The sequence below is a fragment of the Pristiophorus japonicus genome, chromosome 1 (assembly GCF_044704955.1).
Source record: "Pristiophorus japonicus isolate sPriJap1 chromosome 1, sPriJap1.hap1, whole genome shotgun sequence".
Lineage (NCBI taxonomy): Eukaryota > Metazoa > Chordata > Chondrichthyes > Pristiophoridae > Pristiophorus > Pristiophorus japonicus.
This window is the reverse complement of record NC_091977.1, coordinates 58156533-58174615: the sequence shown is the minus strand read 5'-3', so window position 1 is coordinate 58174615 and position 18083 is coordinate 58156533.

Genomic DNA, 18083 nt, shown 5'->3' with positions numbered 1-18083 from the left:
TCAAAGGCATGTGATGAAAATAAGGTAGTGATATTAGGAGACTTTAATTACCCTAATGTAGACTGGAAAGAACATACTGCTAAGGTAGGGAAGGAGAGGAATTTCTTATATGTATAAGAAGAACTTTATCATCAATATGTCTCTTGTCCAACAAGGAAGCATTTAATCTGGTTCTGGAAAATGAAGTAGGACGAGTGGAGCGTGTTACTGTAGGAGATCATCGAGCTTACAGTGACTACAACATAATTCAGTTGAGAGTAATTATAGAAAAAGAGCAGAAAATATCGAAGGTAAAAATGCTCAACTGGGGAAGAGCTAATATCAGTGATTTATGAAGGGACCGAGCACAGATAGATTGGAAAAGGCGATTACAGGGTAATGCAGTAATGGAGCAATGAAAGGCATTCAATGAAGAGCGAGATCGGGTACAAACAAGGCATAATCCTTTGAACAGAAAAGGTAGAGCATCCAAAACTAATGCGTCCTGGATGACAAAGGAAATAAAAGTTAAAGGGGACGGGGTGCGCATGCACAAAAAGGTGCAGGCCCGACCCTGCGCATACACAGAAGGACACGAAAATGTTCATGCAGATAATCACGTTGGTTTGTGGGACTTTGCTGCCACGTTTCCTGCAAATACAACAGTGACTGCACTTCCAAAGTATGTAATTGGCTGTGAAGTGCTTTGGGACATCCCGAGGTAATGAGATGATAAATGCAAGTTCTTTCTTGTGTTATAATTGCACACCTGAGAGCAAAACTCTCAGGTGATGTGAACCTTGCAGCATTAAGTGCTTGCTAGCTACATCAGAAGTTTGTAAGGTTCATTACTTGCAAATTAGCATTTCTCACTGTCGCCACTGAAACATAGAGCATCGAATGGAGATTTGGGAATCCATTAAACATTAGAAAATCTTGCATCTCTTATTTTTTGAGCTGAAGAATGTTAGTGCCTGAACCTTGGCTAATAAAGTAGTTTCTCACGACAGACTGGCCTTTCGTATATCAATCTGAGCAAAAAAGTACATAAAATCATGTGGCGGCTTTGGCCCACTTTTTAATGTAGAATGCAATGCCTCAAAGTGAAGCACAGCATGGTCAGCTGCAGAATCCATCTCTTCTGCTTTTCCATGACAATGTTCTCTAACACCAAACTTCACACCAGCAAGCATACTGTGCCATTGTGAATTTCTTTCCAATCTGCACAGGCATTAGGACAAATGAAAAGGTCTTAACATGCTCTTAACGGTCATAAACTCCAATAAATGGGTCCCAAACAAAACCTTATTGACATAAAGCATGTCCTGAATTCCTGCTCTATATGAATCTACTGGAGAAGGATTTTGTGACACTATGCCAATAAGATATTTATTATTTGAGACTTTGTGGCCAACAAAGTTATGGCTTTGCTCCCCTTGCAAACCATTTTTAATTAATATTGTATTAAAATTTAACTTCAATAACACAGTTATTAAGTATGAACAAAAGCAAAATACTGGAATCTGAAATAAAAACAGAAAATGCTGGAAATCTCAGCGGGTCAGACAGCCTCTGTGGAGAGAAAAACAGAGTTAATGTTTCAGGTCGATGACCCTTTGTCAGAATTAGTGAATGTTCAAAATGAACAGATTCTTAAGGAGCACTGAAAGGGGGAGGGGAGGAAAGAACAAGGGGGAAGGTTTGCGATAGGATGGAAGACAGGAGAGATTTGAGAGACAAAAGGGATGATGGGTCAACTTGAGATGGAAATGACAGAAGTTAGAAAAAGAGGTGAATGGCAGAATAATTACCAGTTGCCATGGGAAACAGAGAGAGAGAAAAAAAGGAATAAATGCAGTGGTTAAGGTCTAAAATTGTTGAATTCGATGTTGAGTCCAGAAGGCTGTAAAGTGCCTAAACAAAAGATGAGGTGCTGTTCCTCGAGCTTGTGTTGAGCTTCATTGGAACAGTGCAGGAGTCCGAGGACAGAGATATCAGAGGAGGAGTGGAGCGGAGAATTAAAGTGATAGGCGACCGGAAACTCAGGGTCACACTTACAGACTGAATGGAGGTGTTCCCCAAAGTGGTCACCCAATCTATGTTTGGTCTCCCCAATGTAGAGGCGATCACATTGTGAGCAAAGAATACAATATATTAAATTGAAAAAAGTACGAGTAAATCGTTGTTTCACCTGGAAGGAGTGTTTGGGGCCCTGGACAGTAGGAAGGGAGGTGGGAAAAGGGCAAGTGTTGCATCTCCTGCACTTGCACAAGAAGGTGCCATAGAAAGGGGAGGAGGTGCTGGGGGTCACTGTGGAATGGACCAGGGTGTCGCGGAGGGAGCGGTCCCTTCGGAATGCTGAGCGGGGAAGATGTGACTGATGGTGGGATCAAGCTGGAGGTGGCAGAAATGGCGGAGGATGATCCGTTGAACTTAGAGGCTGGTGGGGTGAAATGTGAGGACAAGGGAACCCTGTCGTGGTTCTGAGAGGAAGGGAAAGGGGTGAGAGCAGAGGTGCGGGCAATAGAATGGACACAGTTGAGGGCCATGTTAACCAGGGCGGAGGGGAATCCTCAGTTGAGGAAAAAGGAAGACATATCAGAGGCACTAGTATGGAAGGTGGCATCGTCAGAGCAGATGCGACGGAGACCGAGAAACTGGGAGAATGGAATGGAGTCCTTACAGGATGCGGACTGAGAGGAAAAATAGTCCTGGTAGCTGTGGGAGTCAGTGGGCTTATAGTGAATATTTGCTGTTGCTCTCCTGCTCCAGCACGTGCTGCTCCCTGGAGTGGTATGCTGCCACGCTGCTCCTTCCGCTCCCCGGCCTGCTTCGATGGTGCTCACAGGCCGGGGGCCTCGCAGACTGCTGGGCCAGGCCACCACACTGCTCCTTCCACTCCCCGGCCTGTTCCGATGGTGCTCACAGGCCGGGGGCTGCGCAGATCCAGGTCGCTGATTGGAGCGTGAGCAATAACAGCAGGAGCGGCGAGGTTGGGGCGAAGGAGCATCGAGAGATTGAAGAGGGACGTGATCGGGGCGAAGGAGAGGCGTGGGTTCGTGCCCAGAAGAGGCGAGGGCCCAGGGGCAGCACGGGCCAGCCCACACTGCGATATGTGTGCGCACTAGGTCCGTGCAGCAGAGCTGGCCTCCAGTCGTCTTGCCACTGGACCAAGACCTAGCTCTTTCAAGCCCGTGTGGTGTGCAACAGCCACCACACGTTAAAAAAATCCACGCACACGCGTCTTCCACCATTCAATATTTAGCTCGGGACCTGGAATATTAGGTCCTTCAACGTAACACCTGTGAACTTTTTGGCATGGAAGCAAGTCATCCTTGACTCGAGGGACTGCCTACGATGATGATGAGTGAATGTTTGTCAATAGTCTATCCCCAGAAATGGAAACAGAGAAGTCGAAGAAGGGAAGGGAAGAGTCGGAGATGGACCATGTGAAGGTGAGGGAAGGGTGGAAATTGGATGCAAAGTCAATTAAATTTTTTAGTTCAGGGCAAGAGCAGGAAACGGCACCGATGCAGGTATCAATGTACCGGAAAAAGAAGTGAGAGTGAAGACTGGAATAAAGAATGCTCCACATAGCCCACAAAAGGCACGCATAGCTAGGACCCATGTGGGTTCCCATAGCAACACCTTTAATTTGGAGGAACTGAGTGGAGTCAAAGGAGAAGTTGTTCAATGTGAGAATTGCTTCAGCCAGGCGGAGGAGGCTGGTGGTGGATGGGGACTGGTTGGAATTCTGTTCGAGGAAGAAGCGGAGTGCCCTCAGGCCATCCCGGTGGGGGATGGAAGTATAGCAGGATTGGATGGCCATAGTGAAAAGGAGACGGTTGGGGCCAAGAAACTGGAAACTGTTAAAGTGGCAGAGGGCATCGGAGGAGTCGCGGATGTAGGTGGGAAGAGACTGGACAAGGGGAGAAAAAAATAGAGTCAAGATAGGAAGAAATAAGTTCCATGGGACAAGAACAGGCTTTAACGATGGGTCTACCGGGGCAGTCCTGTTTGTGGATCTTGGGAAGGAGGTAGAAGCGGGCTGTGCGGGGTTGGGGACCAATGAGGTTGGTGGCTGTGGAGGGAAGATCTCCAGAGGAGATGAGGTCAGTGACGGTCTGGGAAATGATGGCTTGATGGGTAGCTTAGTATGAAACTTATTTCAGGTAATTATTCTGGATTTTCTCAACCCTTGGGCTAGAAATTTGATTTACTCTGGCTACTGATCTGGAAATGAGAATTGGAATGTAAAAAATGCAAAAACTTAATTAGCTACTTTTTATCTTTCAGATTTCTTATATACATGTCTTGAGCCTCAAAGCTGAAAACTCATGCATTAGCTCCACAATTACAGTTACTTAAAGGGACTATGCTGCAGAAAAATTGAGTATTTGGGCGCGGTCACTTACTGAACAAGGAAAACAGATTTTAAGACATCCTGCTCCAAATCTATTGTTATCATACCATGTTGGCTGAGTGGGTACTATATAGCTCCCACAGCAGCACAAATTTGTCCAGTAAAGGGACAGCATCCATAGTGACACAAACCTATCCATATGTGGCTCTTTGTCGGCCGGTGCGGACACGATGGGCTGAAATGGCCTCCTTCTGCGCTGTAAATTTCTATGTTTCTATGACTGTATGTAGCATCCACTTCAACACAAAGCTGTCCACTAAAGAGACAGTAAGTAGCATCAACATTACCCGATCCATTTAAGGGACAGTATATGGCATCCACAACAACACTACACTTTCCATTAAAGGGAGGGTTTGTAGATTCCAATACAACACAAACCTGTTTCTTCGTATTCCTGGTTAATAGTGCTCAATGTTAACATTCGTTTTTAAAAATTAGAGGGAGACACATTTCTTGACGTGAGGAAATCATGACATCACTGATTGTGTTTGCTTACCCAGTGTACTGTTCTACAAGACAATGGGGGAAAAATTCAGTAGTGCGCCATTTGAGGCGTTAACTTTTAAAATTTTGAAAAGTTAGTACCAGGCGGAAATGAATCCTAACTTCTTCTAAATTGGGATTTAGTGCCCCAGGAAGGATGGGAGTGGTAAATGAAGCGTTAATGAACTCAGTGGGGCGCTGCAGGGGTGCAAACAGCAGAGCACTACCCAATTTCAGGTAACTTGTATTCAGCAATCATCCTTCAATCCTTCACACTGGCTCATTCCAGCTCTTAAAGGGAAGGTTAGATCAAGCTGCAGCTGATCATTTTCAGTGCTGTTCAGTGCTGCATTTGAGGGAGAGCTGAGAGCAAGTGGAAGAAGTTTCTGGGCTGGCCGCTGCAAATCCAGCTGGAAGGGAAAGGGCATAGCGATGTAATGACGTGGCATTGGAGGCATTGGTGCAGGCAGTTGCGAGAAGGAGGGCTGCGCTCTTCCCAACAACTGGAAGGTGGTCATTGCCACAGGTCTTCAGGGCCATGTGGAGGGATGTGGCAGAGGAGGTGTCTGCACTGGGTGATGCACCGGGGCCTAGCGGGCTGCAGCAAGGTCAAGGGGAAAGTATAGCTTGAGAGCCAGCTCCCCGGTGGGAGAGTTCAAGTGAGAGTTCCGGTGCACAGGACTCAGATGAGGACATCGATGGGGAGGCGTTCACAAAAAGGATGATGGCCATGCACTCTGACATGATAGGTGCAATGGCAAGGGTACCCTCGAGCCTCTCCGCTATGGTAAGGAGCATGGAGGAGTCCGCCTCCAACATTGCACAAACCTCTGCGCACACCGTGGAGCCCATCATTTCTAGTCTGCAGACGATGCTGGACTCCCAGAGAGACCGTGCAGATTCAGACCTCATGACGCGTGTCATGGCTGATGTGGCAGCTTCCATTGCAGCACAGGCGGAAGCAACGCAGTGTCTTAGTGCTGTAATACTGACAATGGTTGGTGGCATTGAAGCACTGACTGCTCTCACGCAGTCTCAGCTGAATACCATGCAACGTCTGAGTGCTGTCATGCAGTCAATAGTTGGTGGCATCGCGTTTCAGACTGCTGTCATGCAATGTCAGCTGGATGCCACGCAAGTTCTGACGGCTGCCTGCACCACTGGGTCCCCCGCAGTCATAAGAACATAAGAAAATAAGAAATAGGAGCAGGAGAAGGCCACACGGCCCCTTGAGACTGCTCCGCTATTTAATATGATCATGGCTAATCCAATCATGGAATCAGCTCCACTTCCCTGCCTGCTCCCCATATCCCCTTAGTCCCTTATCAGTTAAGAAGCTGTCTATCTCTGTCTTAAATTTATTCAATGTCCCAGCTTCCACAGCTCTCTGAGGTAGCGAATTCCACAGATTTACAACCCTTTGAGAGAAGAAATTGCTAGTCATCTCAGTTTTAAATGGGCGGCCCCTTAATCTAAGATTATGCACCCGAGTTCTAATCTCCCCAATCAGTGGAAACATCCTCTCTACATCCACCTGGTCAAGCCCCCTCATAATCTTATACGTTTTGATAAGATCATCTCTCATTCTTCTGAATTCCAATGAGTATAGGCCCAACCTCCTCAACCTTTCCTCATAAGTCAACCCCCTCATCTCCGGAATCAACCTATATCCTTTCTTAAATATGGAAACCAAAACTGCACGCAGTATTCCAGGTGTGGCCTCACCAATATGTATAACTGTAGCAAGACTTCCCTTCTTTTATACTCCATCCCCTTTGCAATAAAGGCCAAGATTCTATTGGCCTTCCTGATCACTTGTTGTACCTGCATACTAACCTTTTGTGTTTCATGCACAAGCACCCCCAGGTCCCACTGTACTACAGCACTTTGCAATCTTTCTCCATTTAAATAATAACTTGCTCTTTGATTTTTTTTCTGCCAAAGTGCATGACCTCACACTTTCCAACATTATACTCCATCTGCCAAATATTTGCCAACTCACTTAGCCTGTCTATGTCCTTTTGAAGATTTTTTGTGTCCTCCTCACACATTGCTTTTTCTCCCATCTTTGTTTCGTCAGCAAACTTGGCTACGTTACACTCAGTCCTTTCTTCGAAGTGGTTAATATATATTGTAAATAGTTGGGGTCCCAGCAGCGATCTCTGCGGCACCCCACTAGTTACTGATTGCCAATCCGAGGATGAATCATTTATCCCGACTCTCTGTTTTCTGTTAGTTAGCCAATCCTCTATCCATACTAATATATTACCCCCAACCCCATGAACATTTATCATGTGCAGTAACCTTTTATGTGGCACTTTATCAAATGCCTTCTGGAAGTCCAAATACACCCACATCCACTGATTCCCCTTTATCCACCCTGTTCGTTACATCCTCAAAGAATTCCAGCAAATTTGTCAAACATGACTTCCCCTTCATAAATCCATGCTGACTCTGCCTGACCGAATTATGCTTTTCCAAATGTTCTGCTACTGTTTCTTTTAATAATGGATTCTAACATTTTTCTAACCACCGGTGTTAAGCTAACCGGTCCATTACATTTGCAGTTTTCCAATCTGCTGGAACCTCCCCAGAATCCAGGGAATTTTGGTAAATTACAACCAATGCATCCTCTGTCCCTGCCACTACTTCTCTTAAGACCCTAGGATGCAAGCCATCAGGTTCAGGGGATTTATCTGACTTTAGTCCCGAGTTGACCGAGGATCTCATGGTTTTGAAGCAGGTCACCAATCTGTGCTCCAGCAGTTGGTGGAGATGCTGAGGTGCTGCCCCGGGCGAGTGGCAGTGGGTTAGTGGAGCAGGATCCTGCTATCCTCTCTAAGGATGACAGCATTCCTGATCCCACTGCCACTCCCCCATTGCAGTTGTCGCTGCCTGTCATCCAGCCAGCCTAGACTGCTGCCACCAGCCTGAGGTGCTGTAGTCTACAGCCGGGCCTTCCGGACCCAGAGCTGGTCGTGGCCGTAGTCCTGCAAGGCCATCTGTAGTCTGTGGCCCTGACACACAGCCGTGCTGCAGCCACAGGGGACACACTGGGAAGTGTGGTGTATCTAGCACACACATCACTGACTCCACACGGTCTGGTGTAAGTCTAACTGCTGTGACCTTCATCCTTTATTGTTCAGCTCCAGAGTGCCTCTCAGGTGTGGTGGTCAGCCTTATATAGTGCCTGTTCTAGGTACTTCCAGGTTGCCCTCTGTGATGTGGCATAGTGCTTACATTACATTTAAGGTACCAGGACGATACACACATCATTACATAACATCACCGTCCCCCCCCAGCAGGATGCAGGATGATGATACATACATCAATACATAACATCACACTTGTCCAACGGAAGGCAGGTAGGCATAGACAGTGCGTTAGTATGGTACATATTATCTGGTACATTAACTCGTTATTGACTGGTAACGGATCCCTGATTTCCTTGTTAGCCCTTATCATTAATTGTACTTCATATCCATTATTTTACACAAATACAGTGGCCATTCAGCATTAAAAAAAAATTCTTATTATAAATTCGCCATCTCACATTAACATAGCTCATTTTAGACTCGCTCTGCCTTACAGAAGTCCTTTGTGGGGACCACCACGTGGTAAGGCCCTTTTAAGACCTGTGGGTGCATTTCCTTTTCAAGGCGCCATCTTTGATGCACGAGGATTCCACGAGGCTTCTCCTTGAGCGCCACCATCTTTGATGCTCTGCTGCTCTGAACACGATGCCGCCGCCATCTTGCTCTCCGCCGCTCCGGATGCCCTCCGCCGTCGCAGCCTCCGCTCCCCTTCGCTGCCACCTGACTTGCCGCCTCTCCAGCGGCCGCACTTGCCGCCTCCCCCACAGCCTCCATAGCGGCCTCCCATGCAGCCGCCGTGGCCGCCGACCTCCAGCTGCTGCCGCTGCCCGACGCTATCAGTTCGTCGGCGGGGCCCGCCCAACGGCACCTTCCTCTACAGGGCCCGCCCAACGGCACCTTCCTCTACAGGGCCCGCCCAACGGCACCTTCCTCTGCAGGGCCCGCCCAACGGCACCTTCCTCTGCAGGGCCCGCCCAACGGCACCTTCCTCTACAGGGCCCGCCCAACGGCACCTTCCTCTGCAGGGCCCGCCCGACGGCTACTTCCTCGGCGGGGCTCTTCCGATCCGCCGGCCATCCTGGATCCCTCGCACCCCACCCGCAGCGCCCAGCCAGCTCACCCCTCCCCCACTAGGCCCCTCTCTGCAGGGCTGCTTGCCTGTGGGGGCTGAGGCTGCAGGATCTCTGTGACTTGAGGTCCAGGGCTGGGGCTAGCTCTGCTTGCCTGTGGGTGGATTGAGGCTGCAGCTCCAGCTCGGTCGGCGCTGCTCTCTGGGGACCCGGGGCACGGCAGCACCCTGGGGAGCAGCAGCCTGTTGAGTGATGAAATCTTCCCAGCTCCCACAGACCGTCCCCATCCACCTCCGGCCGAGGATTGTCGGCCCATCGCCTGCAACGACCCGCAAAGGTAAACCGTGCATCTCGTCCCCGTGGGATACCTGCACCTCCGCTCTGCCAACAGGTATTAGTTCCCTGGTGTAGGTACGCAGCTTCGCCGTGACCGGGACCAGCTTGGGTCGTGCAGCTGGGTTAATCCACAGTTTATCAAAAGTTCTCCGACTCATCAACGACGGACCCGAGCCCGTGTCCACTTCCATACTCACAGGGACTCCGTTGATTTTTACTTCCCTTATCACTGGGGGCGAATCGTCGGTGCACGTGTGCAGTCCAAACACCTCATCTTCTTCTACCTGCTCCTCGCTGAACAGTAGATCATCCCCCATCTCCTCAGCCACATGGTGAGTCCGATTTCTTTTACACATATGCTGAAGGTGACCTTTAACGTAGTAGGTATTGCATGTGTACTCCGCAAACCTGCACCGGTGAGCCTCATGGCTTCCTCCACAACGCCAGCATGGTGCTGCTTGATTGGCCCCCCTCAGCGGACTCTGAGTTCCAGGATCCCGAGGTCCGTGCTCTCTGCCCCGGGCAGAGCCACATTCTGCAGTTTTGGTCCGTGGTGGCCGCTATCCTGTGGACAGTGCCTGCCGGGTTCGAGACTGTGTGGATTATTTGCTTGGTGCTGCAAGTCGAGGTCATATGTGCTCGGCTGATGGCGATGGCCTTTGTCAGGGTGACTGTGGGTTCCGTGGCTAACAGCTTGTGAAGAAGTTCCTCGTGGCCAATCCCCATAACGAAAACGTACCGCAACGCCTCGTCAAGGTGTGCGCCAAAATCACATGGCGCCGCGAGTCTCCTGAGGTATGCAGCATATTTGGTGACATCCTGGCCCTCGGGTCTGCAGTGATGGTAAAATTTGTATCTGGCCGTGAGGATGCTCTCCTTCGGTTTCAACTGGTCACGAATGAGTTCAGTCAGCTCCTCGTATGACTTGTCCCTGGCGCTCCCAGGTGCCAGCAAATCCCTGACGAGACAGTAAACCTCATCTCCACAACTGGAGAGCAATATCGCCTTACGCTTCTCTCTCATTGCATATGTATCCTCCGTCAGGTCGTTTGCTGTGAAGTAGTACACTAGCCTTTCCGTAAAGGCCTCCCAATCATTGCCCACAGTAAAATCCTTTAGCGAGCCCAGAGTAGCCATGGTTGCGTGGAGTTCGTCCACTTCCTAGTCACCAATGTGGTGTATCTAGCACACAAATCACTGACTCCACACAGTCTGGTGTTAATCTAACTGCTGTGACCTTCATCCTTTATTGTTCAGCTCCAGAGTGCCTCTCAGGTGTGGTGGTCAGCCTTATATAGTGCCTGTTCTAGGTACTTCCAGGTTTCCCACCACAGCGCCCTCTGTGGTGTGGCATAGTGCTTACATTACATTTAAGGTACCAGGACGATACACACATCATTACATAACAGGAAGGAATAGGGAAACCGAGTATTAAGAGCGGACAGGCGTCGCACAAGGGTGATTCTTAAATATATTTGTTGTTTATGATAGTGTTAAATGGTGTGAGATAAATCTTTAGTGGAATGTTGCATATTAGCTGGTGTCTCTCTTTTCAGTTGTGGGGCTGGGTATGGAAGGGGAAATTGATGTGCTGATAGGGATGTGCAGAGCAACCGGGAGGTAGGCTGGAATTCACTAGAACTGAAGTCTGATGAAGCGGTCGTGGACCGCCCTTGCAGAATTGCGATTGAGTGGCTGCCTCCTCCGTCACTGCTGTTGCTGCTCCTCCTCCTTCTCCTGCTCCTCCTCCTCCTGAGGTAGTGGAGCTATGCCTGGTGGCAATGGCTCATGATGGCCAAGTTGTGCAGCATGCAGCAGACGATAACGAGAAGGGGCACCCACTCAGCTGAGTACTGGGAGTACTGGAGGACTCTTCCCGAGCGGTCAAGGCATTGGGACCGTTGCTTGAGCACTCCAATGGTCTGCTCAGTGATGTTCCTGATGGCTCTCATTATATGAGTGCTGGGCAGGAGTGTTGGGGTTGTGGAGGGGAATCAGGAGCCAGCTGGAGAGTGGTTAGCCCTTGTCTCCAAGTATTGAGCCACGAGCTTGATGTGGTGGCTGGATGAGAGCTGGCACATCGGATCTGGTGCAGGATGAATGCATTGTAGCTGCTGCCAGGATAGCGGGCATTGACGGTGAGGGTTCTGCGTGTGTGGTCGCACACCAACTGCACATTTAATGAGTGATAGTCTTTGCGGTTACGGAATACCTCAGGATTGTGATGCGGTGCCAGCAAAGTGACGTGAATACAGTCAATGGCGCTCTGTACCATGGGGAAGCTCGCTATCCTGGCAAAACCAAGTGTACACTGAAGCTGCTTCTCTCTGGTCAAGCAAAAGGAAATGTATTCCTCTCTCCTTTTGTACAGCGCATCTGTGACCTCACAGATGCAGCAATGGACAGCAAACTGGGAGATGTTGGAGATTTCTCCTGTTGCACACTGGAAGGATCCATTGGTGTAGAAATTGAGTGCAATGTGACCTTGACTGCCTCTGAGAGAGCCGTCCTTATCCTGCTCTGAGGCTCCAGGTCTGGTTGCCAGAGGTGGCAGAACTCTATGGCCACATCCTTGCTGAAGCGTAGCCTTCGAACACCCTGTTCTTCAGTGAAATTGGTGTAAGGAAACTGCTGCCGGTATATCCTGGGAAGGTAATGTCTCCTGTTGTTGCTCCTCCCTCTGGCCACATTTTGCTGCCTTTCTCTCTGCCTAAGTTGTCTCCGATGGTGACGTCAGAGCAGGAGGTCAAGTGCGAGAACAGTCCACATGAAATGATATAAATGTTGGACTTTCAAATCTGGTCTCAATGAAAGTCTTGAATGTTTAACAGCTAGAGCAATCCTTCAACTGGAAATTGCTGAAATCTGTCAAAACGCCTGTCTGCCTATGTGAAAGTAAGGACCAACCATTGTTGGCAGTCTAAAGATTTTCCACAAGCGTTCCTCCAGCCGACTCCCGACTGTCGTTGTCAGCACCAGGCGGGAACACAAGGAGCGAGAGTGAATTTAGCTTCTGGGGCAGTAACGGGATGCTGCGCATAACGATTATGTCACCATTGCCGGGCGCAGCTGAGTGGGGCGCTATGTGTCAGTGCCGCCACAAAACCCCCGCCCAATTTAGCAGGAGGTGCTATTCTCGCCATGCCCAGGAGAAAAATCATTTGCGCCTCGTTAACGCCACCGGGGATGCTAACAGGAGGCGCAAACTACCCCAATTTTGCACCCGCTGTCTTTTTAGCACTAATTTACTTACTTATTTATTGATTTTATTTTTTCAAATTTTGGTAAATTTTTGTGCTCACCGAGGTAAGAGTCAACTTGGAAAATAAGAAACATTTATTCTCTCGCTTGTAAGGCTCTTATGAAAGTCATAAATTACATCCTATGTTACTGTACCCATGGTAACTGATCCCACCTCATCGACCTGTCTCCGCTTTTTTACACGGTTGACCACTCCATCCTCCTCCAATGCCTTTCCTTCGTCATCCGGCTGGGTGGGACTGCACTCGCCTGGTTCAATTCTTATCTATCTAATTGTAGCCAGAGAATCATCTGCAATGGCTTCACTTACCACTCCTGCACCATTACCTCTGGAATCCCTCAAGGATCTATCCTTGGCCCCCTCCTATTTCTCATCGACATGCTGCCCCTTGGCGATATCATCTGAAAACACATCAGGTTCCACATGTACGCTGACGACACCCAGCTCTACCTCACCACCACCTCTCTCGATCCCTCCACTGTCTTTAAATTGACAGACTGCTTGTCCGACATAGCAGAAATTTCCTCCAACTAAATATTGGGAAGACCGAAGTCTTTGAAACATAGAAACATAGAAAATAGGTGCAGGAGTAGGCCATTCGGCCCTTCTAGCCTGCACCGCCATTCAATGAGTTCATGGCTGAACATGCAACTTCAGTACCCCATTCCTGCTTTCTCGCCATACCCCTTGATTCCCCGAGTAGTAAGGACTTCATCTAACTCCTTTTTGAATATATTTAGTGAATTGGCCTCAACAACTTTCTGTGGTAGAGAATTCCACAGGTTCACCACTCTCTGGGTGAAGAAGTTTCTCCTCATCTCGGTCCTAAATGGCTTACCCCTTATCCTTAGACTGTGGCTCCTGGTTCTGGACTTCCCCAACATTGGGAACATTCTTCCTGCATCTAACCTGTCTGAACCCATCAGAATTTTAAACGTTTCTATGAGGTCCCCTCTCATTCTTCTGAACTCCAGTGAATACAAGCCCAGTTGATCCAGTCGTTCTTAATAGGTCAGTCCCGCCATCCCGGGAATCAGTCTGGTGAACCTTCGCTGCACTCCCTCAATAGCAAGAATGTCCTTCCTCAAGTTAGGAGACCAAAACTATACACAATACTCCAGGTGTGGCCTCACCAAGGCCTTGTACAACTGTAGCAACACTTCCTTGCCCCTGTACTCAAATCCCCTCGCTATGAAGGCCAACATGCCATTTGCTTTCTTAACCGCCTGCTGTACCTGCATGCCAACCTTCAATGACTGATGTACCATGACACCCAGGTCTCGTTGCACCTCCCCTTTTCCTAATCTGAATCTAATCTTTGCATTCGGTCGACACCTTAAATTCCATTCCTTAGCCATTAACTCTATCAAGCTATCTTAGATCTGGTCCTGTGTAATGAGACAGGAATAATAAACGATCTCCTAGTAAAAGATCCTCTCGGAATGAGTGATCACAGTTTGGTTGAATTTGTAATACAGATTGAAGGTGAGGAAGTAGTGTCTCAAACGAGCGTACTACGCTTAAACAAAGGGGACTACAGTGGCATGAGGGCAGAGTTGGCTAAAGTAGACTGGAAACACAGACTAAATGATGGCACGATTGAGGAACAGTGGAGGACTTTTAAGGAGCTCTTTCATAGTGCTCAACAAAAATATATTCCAGTGAAAAAGGGCGGTAAGAGAAGGGATAACCAGCCGTGGATAACCAAGGAAATAAAGGAGAGTATCAAATTAAAAACCAATGCATATAAGATGGCCAAGGTTAGTGGGAAAATAGAAGATTGGGAAAATTTTAAACAACAGCAAAGAATGATTTAGAAAGCAATAAAGAAAGGAAAGATAGATTACGAAGGTAAACTTGCGCAAAACATAAAAACGGATAGTAAAAGCTTTTACAGATATATAAAACGGAAAAGAGTGACTAAAGTAAATGTTGGTCCCTTAGAAGATGAGAAGGGGAATTTAATAATGGGAAATGTGGAAATGGCTGAGACCTTAAAGAATTATTTTGCTTCGGTCTTCACAGTGGAAGACACAGAAACCATGCCAGAAATTGCTGGTCACAGGAATGTGGGAAGGGAGGGCCTTGAGACAATCACTATCACTAGGGGGGTAGTGCTGGACAGGCTAATGGGACTCAAGGTAGACAAGTCCCCTGCTCCTGATGAAATGCATCCCAGGGTATTAAAAGAGATGGCGGAAATTATAGCAGATGCATTCGTTATAATCTACCAAAATTCTCTGACTCTGGGGAGGTACCAGCGGATTGGAAAGCAGCTAATGTAACGCCTCTGTTTAAAAAAGGGGGCAGACAAAAGGCGGGTAACTATCGGCCGGTTAGTTTAACATCTGTAGTGGGGAAAATGCTTGAAACTATCATTAAGGAAGAAATAGCGGGACATCTAGATAGGAATAGTGCAATCAAGCAGACGCAGCATGGATTCATGAAGGGGAAATCATGTTTAATTAATTTACTGGAATTCTTTGAGGATATAACAAGCATGGTGGATAGAGTTGTACCGATGGATGTGGTGTATTTAGATTTTCAAAAGGCATTCGATAAGGTGCCACACAAAAGGTTACTGCAGAAGATAAAGGTACACGGAGTCAGTGGAAATGTATTAGCATGGATAGAGAATTGGCTGGCGAACAGAAAGCAGAGAGTCGGGATAAATGGGTCCTTTTCGGGTTGGAAATCGGTGGTTAGTGGTGTGCCACAGGGATCGGTGCTGGGACCACAACTGTTTACAATATACATAGATGACCTGGAAGAGGGGACAGAGTGTAGTGTAACAAAATTTGCAGATGACACAAAGATTAATGGGAAAGCGGGTTGTGTAGAGGACACAGAAAGGCTGCAAAGAGATGTCGATAGGTTAAGCGAATGGGCTAAGGTTTGGCAGATGGAATACAATGTCGAAAAGTGTGAGGTCATCCACCATGGGAAAAAAAACAGTAAAAGGGAATATTATTTGAATGGGGAGAAATTACAACATGCTGCGGTGCAGAGGGACCTGGGGGTCCTTGTGCATGAATCCCAAAAAGTTAGTTTGCAGGTGCAGCAGGTAATCAGGAAGACGAATGGAATGTTGACCTTCATTGCGAGAGGGATGGAGTACAAAAGCAGGGAGGTCCTTCTGCAACTGTATAGGGTATTGGTGAGGCCGCACCTGGAGTACTGCGTGCAGTTTTGGTCACCTTACTTAAGGAAGGATATACTAGCTTTGGAGGGGGTACAGAGACGATTCACTAGGCTGATTCCGGAGATGAGAGGGTTACCTTATGATGATAGATTGAGTAGACTGCGTCTTTACTCGTTGGAGTTCAGAAGGATGAGGGGTGATCGTATAGAAACATTTAAAATAATGAAAGGGATAGACAAGATAGAGGCAGAGAGCTTGTTTCCACTGGTCAGGGAGACTAGAACTAGGGGGCACAGCCTCAAAATACGGGGGAGCCAATTTAAAACCGAGTTGAGAAGGAATTTCTTCTCCCAGAGGGTTGTGAATCTGTGGAATTTTCTGCCCAAGGAAGCAGTTGAGGCTAGCTCATTGAATGTATTCAAGTCACAGATCGATAGATTTTTAACCAATAAGGGAATTAAGGGTTATGGGGATTGGGCGGGTAAGTGGAGCTGAGTCCACGGCCAGATCATCCATGATCTTGTTGAATGGCGGAGCAGGCTCGAGGGGCTAGATGGCCTACTCCTGTTCCTAATTCTTATGTTCTTATGTTCTATCCTTGGCAATTGTCTGAGGTTGAACCAGATTGTTTGCAACCTTGGTGACGTATTTGACTCCGAAATGTGCTTCCGGCCACATATCCGCACCATCACTAAACCGCCTACTTTCACTTCCATAACATCACCAGACTCTGCGCGTCTCAGTTCATCAGCTGCTGAAACCCTCATCCATGCCATTGTTACCTCTAGACTTGACTATTCCAATGCACTCCTGGTTGGCATCCCATCTTCTATCCTCCATCAACTTCGGCTCATCCAAAACTCTGCTGCCCGTATCCTAACTTGTACCAAGTCCCGTTCATCCATCACCCCCGTGCTCACTGACCTATATTGACTCCCTGTTAAGCAACGCGTCAATTTAAAAATTCTCATCCTTGTTTTCAAATCCCTCCATGGCCTCACACCTCCCTATCTCTCTAACCTCCTCCAGCATACAATCCTCTAAGATTTCTGCACTCCTCCAATTCTGGGCTCTTGTGCATCCCCAATTTTAATTGCCCCACCATTGGTGGCCGTGCCTTCAGCTACTGAGGCCCTAGGCTCTGGAATTCCCTCCATAAATCTCTGCCTGTCTTCCTCCCTTTCCTCCTTTAAGATGCTCCTTAAAACCTACCTCTTTGAACAAGCTTTTGGTCATCTGCCCTAATATCTCCTTATGTGGCTCCATGTCAAATTTTGTTTGATAACGCTCTTGTGAAGCGCCTTGGGACATTTTACTACATTAAAGAACTACATGAGAAAAGTTGTAGATTTTTTATGAATTTGTGCTACTGGTGCAGACTTTGGTAATTCATCCATAAGGGTTTTTTTGATGAAAAATCACTGACCTCTGTGCCTGAATTCCTGATATGTGCTGTTGACTCACAAACTATGCACTGGTGGAGTGCGAATTCAGAAAATCTGTCCTGTAATTTCAGCAGACACTACAACGTCAGCACAGCGTGGCTGAACCGCAACCTCAGAACAACATTGCATATTTTGTGATATATTTTAAATATGGTATAATACCCATCCCTGTGCCATTTAGAAATTATATTATTTAGAAATTATATTTAGAATTTAAATATAATTTAGAAATTATATTATTTTGTAATGTGATCTGTGCCAGTTCGTATGCTGCTTGAGACTGATATATTGATTGAGACTGGTCTATTGATTGGGACTGGTATGTTGATTGGGACTGATATATTGGTTGGGATGTTATGTTGCTCAGGACTGGTATATTGATTGGGACTGGTATGTTGATTGCGACTGGTATATTTATTGGAACTGGTATGTTGGTTGGGACTAGTATATTGATTGGAACTGGTATGTTGATTGAGACTGTTATGTTGCTCAGGACTGGCATGTTCATTGGGACTAGTATAATATGCTGGTTGGTTATCAAGACCTATTTGAAATAGTCCAGCAGAGAGGTGGCATTCATAGAATAATAACCAACCCCAATGCTGAAAAATATTTGGGTACAATTTCCAACCAACAGGAAAGATCCCACGATTCACCCAAGGAAATGGTGAGATATCCAATTCACCAGCCTCCCATTGGATTACTGGATGTGTGATTTTCTGGATTGACAAGACTGGTGCATAGTGCCCTAGCTAAATATGTATAAGAGCTGCATTAACATAGGCAACTCATTGAAACATCACCTTAAAAACTGGTGCCCCCAAAAATACCTCTAAATTACCAACACC